Below are 16019 nucleotides of genomic sequence, written 5' to 3'. Positions count from 1 at the left end.
TCCTCACACAGCTGGTGAGGAAGCTGGGCAAGCTAGGGAAGGTTGCCCCATTGGACTTGATGCTTGTGAGCAGAGGAGGACTGTGGCTGATGTGATGGTTAGAGACCATCTTGGGCACAGCAATCATTAAATGATATAGTTTTATATTCTTGGAAAACTAAGGATGGGGCACAGCAGAATTGCTGCCTTGGACTTCCAGAGGAAAGACTTTGTCCCATTTAGGAGCCTGGTTGGCAGAGTCTCTTGGGAGGCAGTCCTGAAAGGGAAAGGATTCCAGGAAAGCTAGACATTCTTCAAGGAACTCTTAAAGGCACTGGAGCAGACTGTCCCTATGGGCTGAAAGAGTGGCTTGGCTGAATAGAGAGCTTTGTCTGGAACCAGGAGAATGTAAGACCTTTTGAAGAAGGGGCAAGCAGCTCAGGAGTACTACAAGGATGTTGTGAGAAAATTAGAAGGACCAAAGTCCAGCTAGAACTTAATTTGGCTACTGTAAAAGACAGTAAAAACTGTTTCTATAAATACCATAGTGACAAAAGGAGGGCTAGGGAGACTCTCCATTCTTTGTTGGATGTGGGGGGAAACACAGTAACAAAGAATGAGGAAAAGGTTGAAGTACTTAATACTGCTTTTGCCTCAGTCTTTAGTAGTCAGACCAGTTGCTCCTCAAGTACCCAGCCCCCTGAGCTGGCAGAGAGGGACGGGGAGCAGAATGAAGCCCCTGTAATCAAAGGGGAAATGGTCAGTAACCTGCTGCACCACTTAGACACACACGTCTCTGGGATCAGATGGGATCCTCCCAAGGGTATTGAGCTGCTCATGGCTTGCACAGGTGCACTGTTTGCTGGGTAAAAATTGGCTGGCTGGCCAGGCTCAGAGAGTGGTGGTGAATGGAATTACATCCAGTTGGTGGCCAGTCACTAGTAGTGTTCCTCAGGGCTCAGTGTTGGGGCCCATCCTGTTTAATATCTGGATGAGGGGATCGAGTGCACCTCAAAAGAGCAGTGATAGAAGTAGCACAGGTACTCAGCAAAGTAGGAGCAGAGGTCCAGCTCTGAAGGAGGGATTTAAGTTTTGACTGTATGTTTGATTTTTATGTTCTTGTACCTTTCCCAAACTATTCTGGCTTACACTCGCTGCTTTGTGTACCATGAAGCTTAGGACACAGTTCAAATAAAAAGCATGGCACCTACATGATGTGAGGCATGAACCTGTTATAAGCTGACTTCTTGAGTATAGCTTCCACCAAAAATGTTGTGGTGACTTGCAGTGTGCAGACTTTTGCAGTATGAGTATTATTTGCACCGCTTTATCATTGGGTGTCCCAGAGGTGGCCTGAGGAAGCCTTTGGTATCTTTTTCCAGGAAAGGGCAGGGTGCGGAAGGAGAGGAAAATTAGATTTGTGCTCTCTAGCCAGGCTGGGGTCCTGTGACAGCTAAGTGTTTTCTCCATTTGCCTTGGAAATATTTTCTGTGCATTGAGAGACATAGTGTTCAGAAAGCAGAGTAGGAAACTACCCTGCTGTCTCACTCTGTATGTAGCTGCAAGGGGCAGCCTCAAGGAGAGCCTGGGTGGGTTTGTGTTGGACATTGGCTTCCACTGTAGCTGCCCACATAATCCACTTGCAAGCCTCCCAAACCCTGCAAGCCACAGCTGCCTTAGGAGGGAAGAGCAAAACTGGCATCCGGCCCACGACATTTGGGGCAGCCTGTTGTTGCCATTTTAACTTCTGAGAAGGGAGTTTGCCTTGATACTTAGTTCTCTTCCTACCTCCTGCTGTTTCTTTTTTTACAGTCCTGACATTCTGAAAGCAATATAAACTTTGCCAGGTTAGCCAGGCTTTTGAGAAGTCTAGATTTAGCTAAAGTATTTCACAGCACTCCCAGCTGAATTTAACCATTCACCAGGAAACTTTTCTGTGCTTAGGAATCACCATCTCAACAAAAACAGATGGAATTAGGATTCTTTTAGTCCAGTTCCATAAAAAGCTTCAAGAGCTCAGTTTCAGATGATTGAAGTAATTTCTGCCGAATCTGGCTTGGCATTAGATCTCAGCAAGTTGAAAAAAAATACACAGAACTGAAATGTTGAAGTGTGAAAAAGAAACTGATTCCCTGTCAAGTTACGTTGCAGATGTGCACAAAATTTTACTGCAGCATGCACTCTGACTTCTGTGCATGATTTTAACACATGTTGAAAGCTAGATATATTGATCTGACTAAACTTTTAAAATTATGCTTCTTCCTGCAGAAACCACACATGATTTTACTTGGAAATTTTATTTTTATAGTTTGGATTTTTTTGCCTCTGTGACATATCAGGAATAGCATGAAGCATGTGAAAGAGCTTATATAATGAAACTTGTAATTCACATTTAATTAGACAGTAGCAGGGCCTATTACTCCCATGCTGGTACAAAGGATTTAGAAAGAAGTATATAAAATATACAATGATTTCTCAGAAGATTACTTATATCCCTAAGAATAAGTCATATTTACAACTCTGCTAATGTGAAATGCAGAACTTATCCGATAGCTTGTCCAGCATTTTCTCCTATACCTTGGTAAGATTTACAGCAGTGTTGATACTTTAGGCATCTGGTAATATAAAAAACAGAGCAAGGTGTTTTCTGAGTGTCTTGGATATTTCACACAAGTTCTATTGCATATCTTTGTACACTTGGGACAGTGATGGTGTTAGAGACTTGTGTAATTGTTTTAAGGGAAGTTTTTCAATATTGGATTAACCATCTGAAATCCATGTAGTGGTTGAAATTAGCAGCTACTTCTATGGTCAGAGCACTGCGGTCCTCTCATAGATCATAGTTTCAAGCTACATTTTTAGCAAAAGACTTAATTTTTAAAGGTTCTTCTAACAATTTACATATTTAAGTAGTTGAAAGAATGTGAGAGATACACAGTTTTCTTTATTGTCCCTCTCTTTCCAGGTGACTTCCTCTGTCCATTCTCTCACGTGGCCCATCTACCCCATATTTCCTATTTTACAGCTGCTACCACAGTTTCAAAGCTTTAGCTTTGTCACGTTGAAGAACACAGGCTCTGTACTGCTCCAGCACAGGTGAGTCTGTCTCAAAATAACTGGGAGAGATGGACAGTCATTTTCTATTCCCTACATATGTTTCAATTACTGTACTAATTTCTTTATTGTACCTAGAAGGGCCCTACAATAAGACACACGCAGAAAATGCTATTGAAAGAGAAATCAGTCACCATCATATTATCAGAGGGTGCATACTCTCTTCCTGTTTCCTTTGAAAAGAGCAACTTCAGTTATTTTTTAAACATTGTTCCTTAAACATTGGAAATAATTGTTTCCCAAAAAATAGCAGAGTTTCAAGTGTGGTTGTATGTATTAAAAAGAGAATATTTGCCCACTTATTGACATAATTAATTTCTTTTAAACTTTGTAACATAATGCAGAGGAGTATGTGAAGTGGGTTACTGCATTCAGAAGCATTTTACCTAGGTGAATATTCATAATTTGTTTAGGTCCCAAATGGCTGACTTGGATGACTCTGACACCTCCTAACTGAAGTGTCAGGTAGCATAATGAAATTTCAAGGCAAAGAAAAACACAAATAACTTGCAGTTGTGAAAGAAGTAAAATCTTGACATCTAGGCCTCAACTCACATTTACAATACAATTATAAGGACCATTAGTCAAGCATAAGTCCCGCTCAGGTAACACTGCATAGAACACATTGGACTGGTTTCCTGTGATAGTTTCTCTTTACTGTACACCAGCATAGCATCATGGAGATTGTATTTTTTTCACCAAGAGAAGCAAGGCTGTTATTATAATAACAAAAAAGAAATCCAAATTCAGGGCAAAGAAGACATCTGGTCTGGACATGCTTTGCAAATGATACACAAGAAACAGATTTGGCCACATTTTGTTTAAGAACAAACAATATAATAATACAGCATTGTTGTTGAGCATAGCCATTCATTTATCCAAGGACAACATCTTCTCTCTTTCTGCAAGTGGAATGACTGTAATATATTTCCAGAGGAAGAATGGTGCAATTACCGTTTTGATATTAGTAACTGAGTGCTTTGCCTGCACAATTCAGGGACCATCTTTTGTGTAGCCAAGGTTTTACTGAAGAAAATAGTATTTCAGTGTGGTATTCTTGAAAGGTTTGAGCCTACCTGATCCATCTAGCTGAAAGGTTACATTCTGTGCTGATCATGGTAGCTGAGCACCTCTAAAGTCAAGATGATCATTCATATTAGTTAGGCTTTTGGAGAACTGAGCCTTATAATTTCCCAAAGAAAATTCAGCTCTCAGAGTTTTGTTATGCTGTGGCGATTCTTCTGCTCTGTTCATTATCATGGTAAACAATAACAGATTGAACCAAAAGCCCCAGATACCTTGCTTCTTAGGAAACAAGCATAGGTACTACAGAAACAATTTAGGAGGTGGAGGAAAAGAAGAAAAGGTCTGCAAAACTGCAGTAGGGGTTATGGTGCAGCAGAAGAATCACAGAATCATAGAATCATAGAATAGATTGGGTTGGAAAAGACCTCCAAGATCATCAAGTCCAACCCCTGATCCAACTCCAATTACTATATCATGGCACTAAGGGCCACGTCCAATCTCTTTTTAAAAACCTCCAGGGATGGTGAATCCACCACCTCTCTGGGTAGGCCATTCCAATGCCTGATAACCCTCTCTGTAAAGAATTTCTTCCTAACATCTAACCTAAACCTCCCCTGGCAGAACTTGAGCCCATGTCCCCTTGTCCTATTGTTGGTTGCCTGGGAGAAGAGACCAACCCCCACCTGGCTATAACCTCCCTTCAGGTAGTTGAAGAGAGTGATGAGGTCGCCTCTAAGCCTTCTCTTCTCCAGACTAAACAACCCCAGCTCCCTCAGCCTCTCCTCATAATTGTAGGTGGGGAATCTTGCATGGCTGCTGACTGCCAAAGTTTTTTTGGCTATGAGCAGCATAGGGACTGGACAGCCTGACCAAGCACACTGACCCAATGGAAAGCAGGATTTCTGCAAGCAAAGAGAAATAGAACTTAAATCTGCCTACCCTCGTTTCTCCTAGTGCTTTCAGTGGGGCAAACTGACAGATCGAGGTGAGGATCCTGCTAAATAATCTCTAAAATTATATTTTACATTTCAACAGTAGTTTCTAGGAAACTGCCCTATGTGGTACAAGCCTTGTTTGTTGTTGTGTTTTACTTTGTTTTTCCCAGACATTACTCTTAGACATGTGTAGGGCCTCATGCCATGTGTATCATATCTTTCCTGCACATGATCTATAGGTCTGTAAAATTCCCGTGTTTTTCACAGGAAGTGATAGTAATGCAACCATTAACATTTACTAAAATTTCTCTGGAAATTTTTTGTTCACCAGACTATGGAAAAAGAATCCTTTTCTGGTTATTTCTTATATGAATAACCAAAAAGATGTATTTACTTCTGTGCACCAGTTTCTTACTAACAGTGCTTTCCCCTGTTGTTTGCAGAGCCCAAGATACCTGAATGTTTAAGTGCTTATCTATGTGACTTCAGCCTGGTCTCATGTAAACGTCTGCCAGGAAGGAACTGGGCTGTCAGCTTCATCCCATCAAAAAGACTCCCAGTGCCATGAGCTGAAGGCAGGTTCCAATTGTTAAGTCATTCTGGCCTGAGCTGAATTTAAAGGCAGGCTCCTGTAGCTAGCGGAAGTTGCTGGAGGCAACTGCTCAGCAAAAGGCATTAAAATCATATGTTTCATAATTATTCTTTTGACTCAATTACCCATTTACTCTTTATTTTTATATCCAGTGGAACCTGAGAGCAATGAATACTGCATAAGGGGAACAAATCCTGTATAATAGTTCTTGTTTTGGTACATTCACTTAGTGGTGATTTATTAAGGGCTGCTGAATAAGCCTGATTAAAATGCATAAACAGTTCTGAACAGTAAACAACCATGTCTAAGGATGAAAAAATGGGACCCACATGCTGTGCATGGAAATTGCCCTTAACAACATGGCCTATTGTTGAACAGATAGGAAGCCAAAGGTTGCTTGTAATCAAATTTGAAGTTTCCCATCACTTATAAAAGCAACACTTCCTTGTGTAAACGTTTCAATTTGTTGTTGTTGAAAACTGCTTCCTGACTTAATCCCTACAGGAACACACAATTTCTTTGATTGTCATGTAGAAAGACAATTTCAGATAAAGTAACTTCTAGATTTAGACAAAGTAAAATAAATACGCTTAGCTCAAGCATTCCTGCAGCAATAAAATCTGCACACTTTCCTAAGATTAATTAGAAGAAAAGGACTCATTGCATCATTTTAATCTCTTCTGAAAACTTCCTCTGTTCTTGCCATCAAAATAATACAAAATAACAGATGCATAGAGCACATTATAACAGTACTAACCTCCTAACTTTTTACAGCAGCTACAATCTCTGCGCAGATTTTTTAATTTTCCCCTGATTAACAAGGTCTAATGTACCCTAAAAAAATACAGTCTTTCTGTTGCTGGGGGCTTTGAGTCATGCTTGGAGCAAACACAGGTACATTTCAAAAAATAAAAGTTACTTTCAATTACTTTGATAAATAGAGCTTCAGAGCAAGGAAACCCAAGCCCTAACTGAACTATAAATGCCATTACATTTTCCTCTGGATGCAACAGGAGCTTTGCAGAGGCTTGCAGAGAGCCAAGATTTCACTCACTGCATTTAAGGTCTCTGAACAAAATGATGTCTTCCTAATATTGTTAAAACTTTTTTCTTTTGTAACAAGTAGGAGCAAATTGTATTTAACTGTCCTCATGTTTAAAACATGATTCTCTATTATATGTTGTATTTGAAAGGTCCTAGCGGCTTAGAGGTCCCTAACAACTGGATAAGGGCAAGAAAGGCAAATGTTGCACCCATCCCCAAAAAGGACAAGCTGGGATACTACAAGAACTAAGGGGACCTTGTGAGATTCAGTAAGGACAAAGGTGAAGTGCTGTCCCCAAGAGTGAAATACCCCTGCAGCAGCCCAGGCTGGGGAGCAACTCTGTGGCCCACCCTGGTGGCCCAGTAGGCAGCCATGTGCCCTGGCAGCAATGACAGCCAAGCTGCCTCAGGTGTAAACAGCAATATAGCCTTTAGACTGTGGGTAGGGATTGTTCCCCATTTCTCCATACTTGTTAGACTGCATCTAGATACTGCATTCAATTTTCAGCACACCACTGCAAGACAGAGGTTGTTAAACTAGAATGAGTTCAATATGGGCTCCGAAGCTGGTTGGGGTCTGAAGCACTTGCCCAGTGAGGAGAATGAAGGAACTGGACTTGTTCAGCTTCAAACAAGTAAGTTTCAGGGGGCAACAAACAGCCCCTCAGTACCTCTGGGGGGGTTAGCAAGAAAATGGAGTCAGGCTCTTCACAGCAGAGCATGGAGAGAGAACAAGAGGCAACAGGCATAAATTGAAATAAAGGATTCAGATTGGATAGAAGGGGAAAAAAATTTCCCATGAGGACAGCCGGGCAGTGGAAGAAACCACCCAGAGAGGCTGTGCAGGCACCATCCCTGGAAGCTTTCAAGACCTCGCTGTATAAGGAGCTGAGCAAGTTGGTCTGAGCTCAGAAGTGACCCTACTGTGAGCTGGAGATTGGACTAATGATGTCCTGATTCCAGCCTAAATTATCCTATGAGTTGATTCCAATATTAAGGACAAAGTTCCTGATGACAGATCTGTGTAAACTATGCTGCAACATCAAACCAATTTTTCATCATGTTGTAATTGCGAATATTTCAGATAGTAGGATTTACAATATATATTGGATGCTGAGAGAGAGCTTCCTGTGCTGAGTGAAGGTGGTGAAGAAACTGTATTTCTAGATCTTTCTGTACAAGCTCTACAACCCTTACTTATGGGTCCTTATACTAGGATAACACTAGGATCCACAAAACCTCAAGCCCTTCTGTATTTAGATATCTTCCAGATAAATGTTATTAACTCCTATTTTTGCAGTAACCCTTTTTAGACCAAAATACTTGAGGGTTTTTATTTCATATATTGCAGGCCATGGCACCTAAGCTGAGCACAGTGAGTACTAGGAGGTCTATGGGGCAGGAGAGAAGGCATTAAGAAAAACCCCACTGTGTGACCTGGGGATGACTACTCACATTCTGCTGTGGGATTGCTTCTAGGCTTAGCATCAGCTGGCCTGAGGCTGACTAGCTGTACACCTGGCTAAAGCATAAAAAGTCAGTATCATCTTGTAACTGAATGCCTTTTGGCTGAAAGAGGCCCTACCTACTCTATTTAATCTTATGGTGCTCCATCCATTATACATACCCAGATTCTGATGAGCAAAATGGGCCCTTACAGAGATTTTGATGAAATAAAACCTACATGTGGGCTCCAGTGAAGGTTTGGGCATGTGATGAACACTGGAGTGCTGACCTCTGCCTTGGAATGACACACTCCCATGGGCTGTGGGAGAACTCAGAGCCAGTGAGGTGTTTAACTCTTAAAAATGCAGGTTTCGTTGTCCAGAGGCTGGCGAGAAATCTGTTTGTGCCAATGCTTTAGACACAGGGGCTTGTAACCATCCTTCAAAGGTTATGTCTGGTAAGGATTTGGTTGACACTGTCTACTTAAAATTTCCAAGGGTTTCTGTTAGAGCTAATCATAGTGAGAATTATTATAGTCAGTCGGAGGTTACTTCTATCTTTGTATATTAACTGTTTTATAAGCAGTATGAACCATCATTACTATTTTTTGTCCTAACCATAGAATTACACAGGTTTTATGAAGATAAATATAAAAATGAAAGTTCTGTCTAACCTCTGTTGTGGGTCTTACCCAGTTTGGGTATTTGACTTTGAAAATTCTAAAGTCAAAACTAGTGAAAAGATTATTATCTATTTTAGGAATACTTTTCAAAAAAGAATAATGTTCATTGTCTTGGCACACTGATGCCTTTTTCCTGACATGTAACATTATTTCAAGCACGTGTTAATACAGTTAAGATATCACTTAAGACTATGCCTTAAATATTTTAAGAGTGATGAGATTCAGAGTGTCATGGGGTACAAGGCTATACGCATAAACTATGCTATGGTGAAAATACAGGATTGCATATAAGAAATCATCTTTTCTTCTTTCTATACCTTACAGGCTGGCATGGAAAGAATTAGTTTTTTCTGTAGATTAGAAGCTTCTCATATATGAGACACACTCTATTACTACCTGCTTTCTGTGTCTTTTGCATTCTTCACTTATCTACTTTTGATGTGAGGACAAGTGAATGTACCAAACTGTAGACGTTCATTTACCTTTTGCTCCCTAAGAAAAGAAATAGCAAAGAAGTGATTTCCTTTCCCAAATTTTTATTGGTATCAAGTGTTGTATTTGAATTTCTGTTATTACTCTAAACCCCTTTTTTCTAATTATTTTCCCAGAAATGCAAGAATATATTTTGAAACTAAATATGGTTTAAGATTGAGTACTTTAAAATATCTATATTTAAAGCATTAATTTTCTTTCTCTTCACTAAAATTTAAGCTTACAATTTTTTTCTGCTTTGTACAAGTGTGCATCTGTTACGGAGTGTTTATATATTACTGGAAGAAATTCTAAACCTAATTACAATTTTTATGACATTCCTAAATTTATATCCATTTAGCACAGTCCTCTTATTTCATGTAAGGAACCATTTTTCCCCAGTGTAAAATGCCACCATCAATACCACATTTAATGATGTTACATATCAATCTTTTATCCTCTTTGTAGTCAACTTAGGATGTCTCCTACTTCACACCTATCAGTTTTCATTAGCTTTCCCAGGAAGAAGTTAATCATTTTATTTAAATACAATTTTCCCTTTATATATATCCATGCTGACTCATGTGTATCTGTTCCTATGTTGGCCAGTTATCTTTCCAAATAATTACGGAAATTTTTGAGTTTTGTTGGGGATTTTTTTAATATAACACAACATACCTAGGTAGGATGTATTAGGGAGATCAGTTGACTGAAACCCCTGTCTGACAGGAAGAAATTATTTAGGAGATATTCTTATATTACAAAGAGATGTAATTGCCAGGGAATGGCACTCTGGCATGTTTACCATGTGTTATTTAACCTAGCACTGTTTTTCAGTCTATCTATCCTATTTACAAAAACTTTGACTCTTCATTAGCCATCTATCTATAAGCCCGTTAATGCACCCAGTAACCCCTATTTAACCCTCTTCTCAACTCACTGAAATAGAAGTAAAAAGCATGTAATCAATTGCTCAATTAACGTAGATTGTAATCTAGCCAGGTATTTGCATAGCACCTACTCCCTTGTACAGAATTACTTCTTCTCTTCTTTCTTCTCCACATACTCATGTAATTTCAATGTCTTATTTTTTTACTCTGCAGAAGAAAATAACATTTCAATGGTACCACCTAAGAGTTGTTACAGCTAGTCAAACACTTACTGACAAAATGGTTTTGGTTGGAAAACACTCACTTGAAAACATCACAATCATTTTTGTCTAGAAGTTCTTTAACAAAACTGAAAACTTGTATTTTGTTACTATTGGCACTTGGTTTTGATGCTAAAATACCAAGTAATCACTAATCAACATGAAACATCTACATGTTTCAGGAGTAACACCTGAAATTTCCCTTCGTAGGAAATAATAATGTCCCAAGTTATTATTCCAGTTGGGAATGCAATTTCAAAAGATCAGAAGTTATCATGAAACAGATTACTTTCAGAGTTTATGCTTGTGTGGTTTTCTGACTGTCCTCATTCATGTCAGCCTTAATGCGAGGGCTATTTTTATTCTCAAGCTACTTGAAATATATTATTGCCAGTCAATGCTACAGGATCTATTCTTTGGCACTTAACAAGCAATATCTTATCAGCTGCTGACAGTGTAGGGTTTACCTTATTATTGTGTCTGACTTAAAAAATGTTACTCTGTTTTGATTTGAAGTCCAGTTACCTCTCTGATTTTTCCCCCAAGATCTCAAACCCATAACTGTACTTCAGTATAGTTTCATAACTCCTCTTAAAGATGCATTTGTAATATCTTAGTATTGTTTGCCCTTGTTAGAACTCTGCCCAACCTTTGCACCTCATACATTAATCTCTTCTTTTCAGATGTCATGCAATCACACTTTTCTTTGTTCTTATTTAAACACACCTTTATGATTTTTTTGCTATTTGATACCTCATTAGAAGATCTACTACTCTTACATAATTGTATGGGATCATACCGTTGTATGACATTCTGTTGAATTTTGTATTTTTTATAAAGATACCACTGGAAAGTGTCAATTTACACCTATTTTAGTGTCCTATTAGTTATCCTAATTATTGTTGTTATATTGGGCCTACTGTAGTGTATTACTTTTACATTATTAGTGTTAATATAATTGGAAATTCTAGAGATCAGCTATTCATGGTGAATTGTACGAAGAGCTGTAAATACACATATAAAAATTGGTGTGAGTTTTATTTAGCCATAGGTACATTATGACTATTCACTGATAGCACTTAAAAACCTCAATTTCACAGGGTCAAAGAATGGGCCAGGTTGGAAGGGACCACATTGGATCATCTGGTCCAACCTCCCTGCTCAAGCAGGGTCATCCTAGAGCACGTTGCACAGGATTGCATCCAGATGGTTCTTGAATATCTCCAGTGAGGGAGACTCCACAACCTCTCTGGGCAATCTGTTCCATTACATGGTCTCCTGCACAGTAAAGAAATTCTTCCTCCTGTTGCCTCTTTTCCTATTACTTGGCACCATCAGGAAGAGCCTGGATTGATCCTTTTGACACTTCCCTTCAGATACTTACGGACATTGATGAGGTCCCCTCTCAGTCATATCTTCTTGCAGCTGAACAAGCCCAGCTCCCTCAGTCTGTCCTCATAAGAGAGGTGCTCCAGTCCCTTAATCATCTTTGTTGCCCTCTGCTGGACCCGCTCCAGGAGCTCCATGTCTCAATCCATCTCACTGTCCACTCATCCATCCTGCACTTCCTGGCTTTGCCTGGGGGGATGTTATGAGAGACAGTGTCAAAAGCCTTGTTGAAATCAAGGTAGACAATATCCACTGCTCTCCCCCCATCCATCCAGGTAGTTGTTTCATTGTAGAAGGCAATCAGGTTGGTCAAGCATGATTTACCTTCAGCGAATCTATGCTGACTATTCCTGATCACCTTCTTGTCATCCACAGGAATAGAGATGGCCTTCAGAATGAGGCATTCCATTACCTTTCCAGGGATTGAAGTGAGGCTGACTGGCTGGTCCTCCTTCTTGCCCTTTTTGAAGACCAGGGAGACATTTGCTTTCTTGCAGTCCTCAGGCACCTCTCCTGATCACCATGACCTTTCAAAGATGGTTGTGAGTGGCCTTGCTATGGTGTCCACTAGCTCTCTCAGTATTTGTGGGTGCATCCCATCAGGCCTCATGGATTCCTGGCTTGTCTAGGTGTTCTCTAACCCAGTCCTCTTTGACCAAAGGAAAGTCTTCCTTCCAATATTCCTTTACCTTAGTGTCCTGGGTCAGAAATTCCTGAGGGCTGGTCTTGTCAGTGAAGACCAATGCAAAGAAGGCATTCGGTAACTCTGACTTCTCTGCATCCTCTTTTACCAGGGGCACTCCTCCACTTAGTAACGGGTCCATATTATCCTTTGTTTTCCTTTTGCTATTGATGAATTTGAAGAAGCCTTTCTTGTTGTCCTTGATATCTTTTGCCAGATTTAATTCCAGGTAGGCCTTGGCCATCACTGTCTTATTTCTACTTACTTTGAAGTAAGTCTGAAGAAAACTTTGAAGTTGAGCAATACTTTTAGATAGAATTTTTTTAGCTTCTCCCATCTCACCAAGGACTTGGCCCCGGGCACCTGGGAGTGAAATTCCAGTGAACACAACAGAACTTGGAATAAAGGTGCCACCTATTCCGAGAAATTATTTAATCTAATTTACAAATATTATCCTGAAAAATATTGAAAGATAATGTTACACACAGCATCTGCCTGTTTAAGAATGTAAATAGTTTCATACAGGAAACATTGAAATTGTCAATGACCTATTGCAGATTTTTATGCTACCCTTTATCTAACAAGCCTTCAAGCCATAAAATTTTGCTTTTAAAGAGCAATGACTGTTACTGGACTCAGTTCAATTAACTGCTGACTTAACTTTTCCTCTGCATTGTAATTGAGAACAACAGCAGCTGGAAGAACAGCTTCTACATTTGTTTATTTGTTTTGCTTCTGAGAGAACAAAGTAAAAATCCCAAATTATTGATGTGATAGCTTCAGGACCCTTCCCGTTTACAGTGTCTTGACCATGTCTCAGATTAAATAAATTTGGAGGCCAAAGGCCAAAATCCTAGATGACAATCAGACATTCACTGCAGAAATCACAGTGCTTATTTAAATGGCACTACCCTCTCAAGCACCCTATCTCTCCATCCCCAAACCAGAGATGCCAAAATAGATTGTGCAACTGGCTCTGCAGCTTCCTGAATCCAAATATCAGTCATATCAGATAAATTTAATCGTCTGTGAAAAGCCGTTAGGATAAACTCAGGGACTTTGCAATGAAGACAGTATGAGTCCTCACATGAGCTGTTTTGGACACGCTGCTGTTTGGGGCTATGTTGAAATTGCTGTTAATTGGGTTCATGTTTTGTCCTTTGGCCCTCCTACTTCTCAAAGGTACTGTGAAGGTGTAGGTGGCTGCTGCCTTCAAAAAATCACTGTTCATACTGCATGTGACCCAAATAACCCGTGGTTCTTTCCGTTTTCTCCCTCACCTAATTTCATCTTTCTCCACATCTCTGCTCACTCTTTTGATTGCCTTTGAAGGAGGCATAATATTTTCCATTGGAGTCTTCCTCTTCTCCTGTAATCCCTTTCAAAATTATATCACTATTTTAGTTAAAGGTAAACTGAGACGAAGAAGCTGGAGGCTGGAGCTAAGGAACTCCAGGAGTTGCAAACTTATGAATCGAGACAATTATACAGAGATGGCTTAGTAACTAAAAAGTAACCAAACTGTGGCTGTTGAGATCCCAGGAGTTAGTTTTGTAATGACTCTCAAACGAACCACACACAGACTCTTCTATATTAGGCAGTGGTTGTGAATAAATCACACCTGATTTTCCAGGCAGGGCTCATTGACCACAAATTAAATTATGAACTTATTTTACAGCAAATGTTACAACAACCCTGAACTGTAACAGTGACCCAAATCCATTCTGGTGAACCTGAATTCTATGACATTTCCTCAGCTCATTGTTTTGTTTGTATTTATTTTATGTTATATCCCCTGATGACACAAAATTGACTTACACAGTAGCTCTTTTTAAAGTAGAAAAGTTCCACGTGGACTAACAGAACCGGTGTTTCTCATGGTGGAGATAGATAGGTGACATGTGGTGCCATTTTTGTGTTGCTGTTGCATCAAAACAAAATAACAAATTCTTGCCATATGTTTCCTCACTGATTTTATAGTGCAATGTATATCAACACAGGGATATAAGAGGAATATCCACCCAGATGCCATTTGTGTGCAAACAACAATTTCCGTACTTCAGTTCTCACACATGGCCAGACTCAAAGCTGAGCTATTTTGATGTCAGTTACCCTTTCTTAGAAAAAAACTACATATAGTGTATGTGGGAAGTGGCCAGGACTCTAAATAGGTTGTCCCAATGAAAAGATACCTTATTATGAAATATTAAAAGGAATCTACCAGACAAAATTATTTGCACAATTTTCCTGTTTTGCTGGAAAATAAAATGCCCTTAGTATTTGGTGTAACATGCATCCCTTTGGTCTGCAAATCTGTTGTTACTGTCTTTACAGAAAATGTGGAAATTCTGAAAATTGTACCAAAGGTTGCCACCAAGGGAGCTGCCTGCTGCTGCCCACAGCCACGAGCATCAACTTTCAAGAAAGCAAAATGATTTAAAAATCAGTATTTTGGGTTTTCATGTCAGAATCTCAAGTACAACACATGCCCCCCCCCCCCCCCCCCCCCCCCCCCCCGCCGTTTAAAATATGGTTTAGATCACACCTACATCATTGTGCTCAAAGCCTGAATACTGCAAAAGCCTTAATGGTCCAGTGATGATATAGGGAGATGTTTTATACTGAAAAAAGCCATAGCGAACTGTGCTGTAGTCCACTAACAGCACATGGGATATTCACCAAAGATGGTGACACTGTGTAGAGACAGGTAGACATATGGACGACAGCCCAAGAAGAGCAAACTTGTTTTGTTAATGGCAAAAGAGAGAGCAGTTCTTTGTTCTTATCTTGGTTAGGGTCAGACTCTGACAACCTTCTGCAGCTTTTGTAGTGCCTTACTTCTTCAGTAACTAACTCAACTGCAATCCAGGAGAAGAGGAGCATTATTCAAGGCAGGTAAACAGTGCAAAACCCGGCCCTCTGTCAGTAAATGATTTGCAGAAAGGTCTTTTAAAAACGGATTGTGAATGACTGTTTGCTTGCCTTGAGGCAGCAAGCAAAGATAACCTCCAAATCCCACTATAGCAGCTGGCAAGTGTAATCCCAGCCAGCATATTTCAGTTAATTTCAAATACACTGTTCTAAGTGAAATAGGAATTTCAAGGAAGCAAAGATAAAAGATGCTGGCAAATGAATCTCTCCTACAAAGGCTGCAATGGGGGATTACAAATGAGTGATCCCTTTAGTTAGCCTGCTAAATTGGTGTGCAGGCCTGCAAAAAGAGAACAATGAACACCTCCTGACACCAGGCTGTTTGTCTGGTGAGTATCCCTCAGTGCAAATGTTGGTACTGTGTGAGTACTTTTTGTGTTTCTATAAAGTCCTAATGAGCTCCTTGGGTGAGAGTGAAACCCTTTGCTTTTTCACACTGTGCTCAAGACCCTTAAACTTCATGGGGTCAGGCCAAAAGAAAGGGTAATGGACCATGAGGTCCAGCTTAATAGACCCGATATTAACACGGCAGCAAGAATGTCATCAAATGCAAAGTTTAGGGCAGGCAATGAATGAAG

Source organism: Corapipo altera, unplaced genomic scaffold (genome assembly GCF_003945725.1).
Source record: "Corapipo altera isolate COAL_440 unplaced genomic scaffold, ASM394572v1 1, whole genome shotgun sequence".
NCBI classification, from domain to species: Eukaryota; Metazoa; Chordata; class Aves; order Passeriformes; family Pipridae; genus Corapipo; species Corapipo altera.
Note: the sequence above shows the minus strand (reverse complement) of the source record.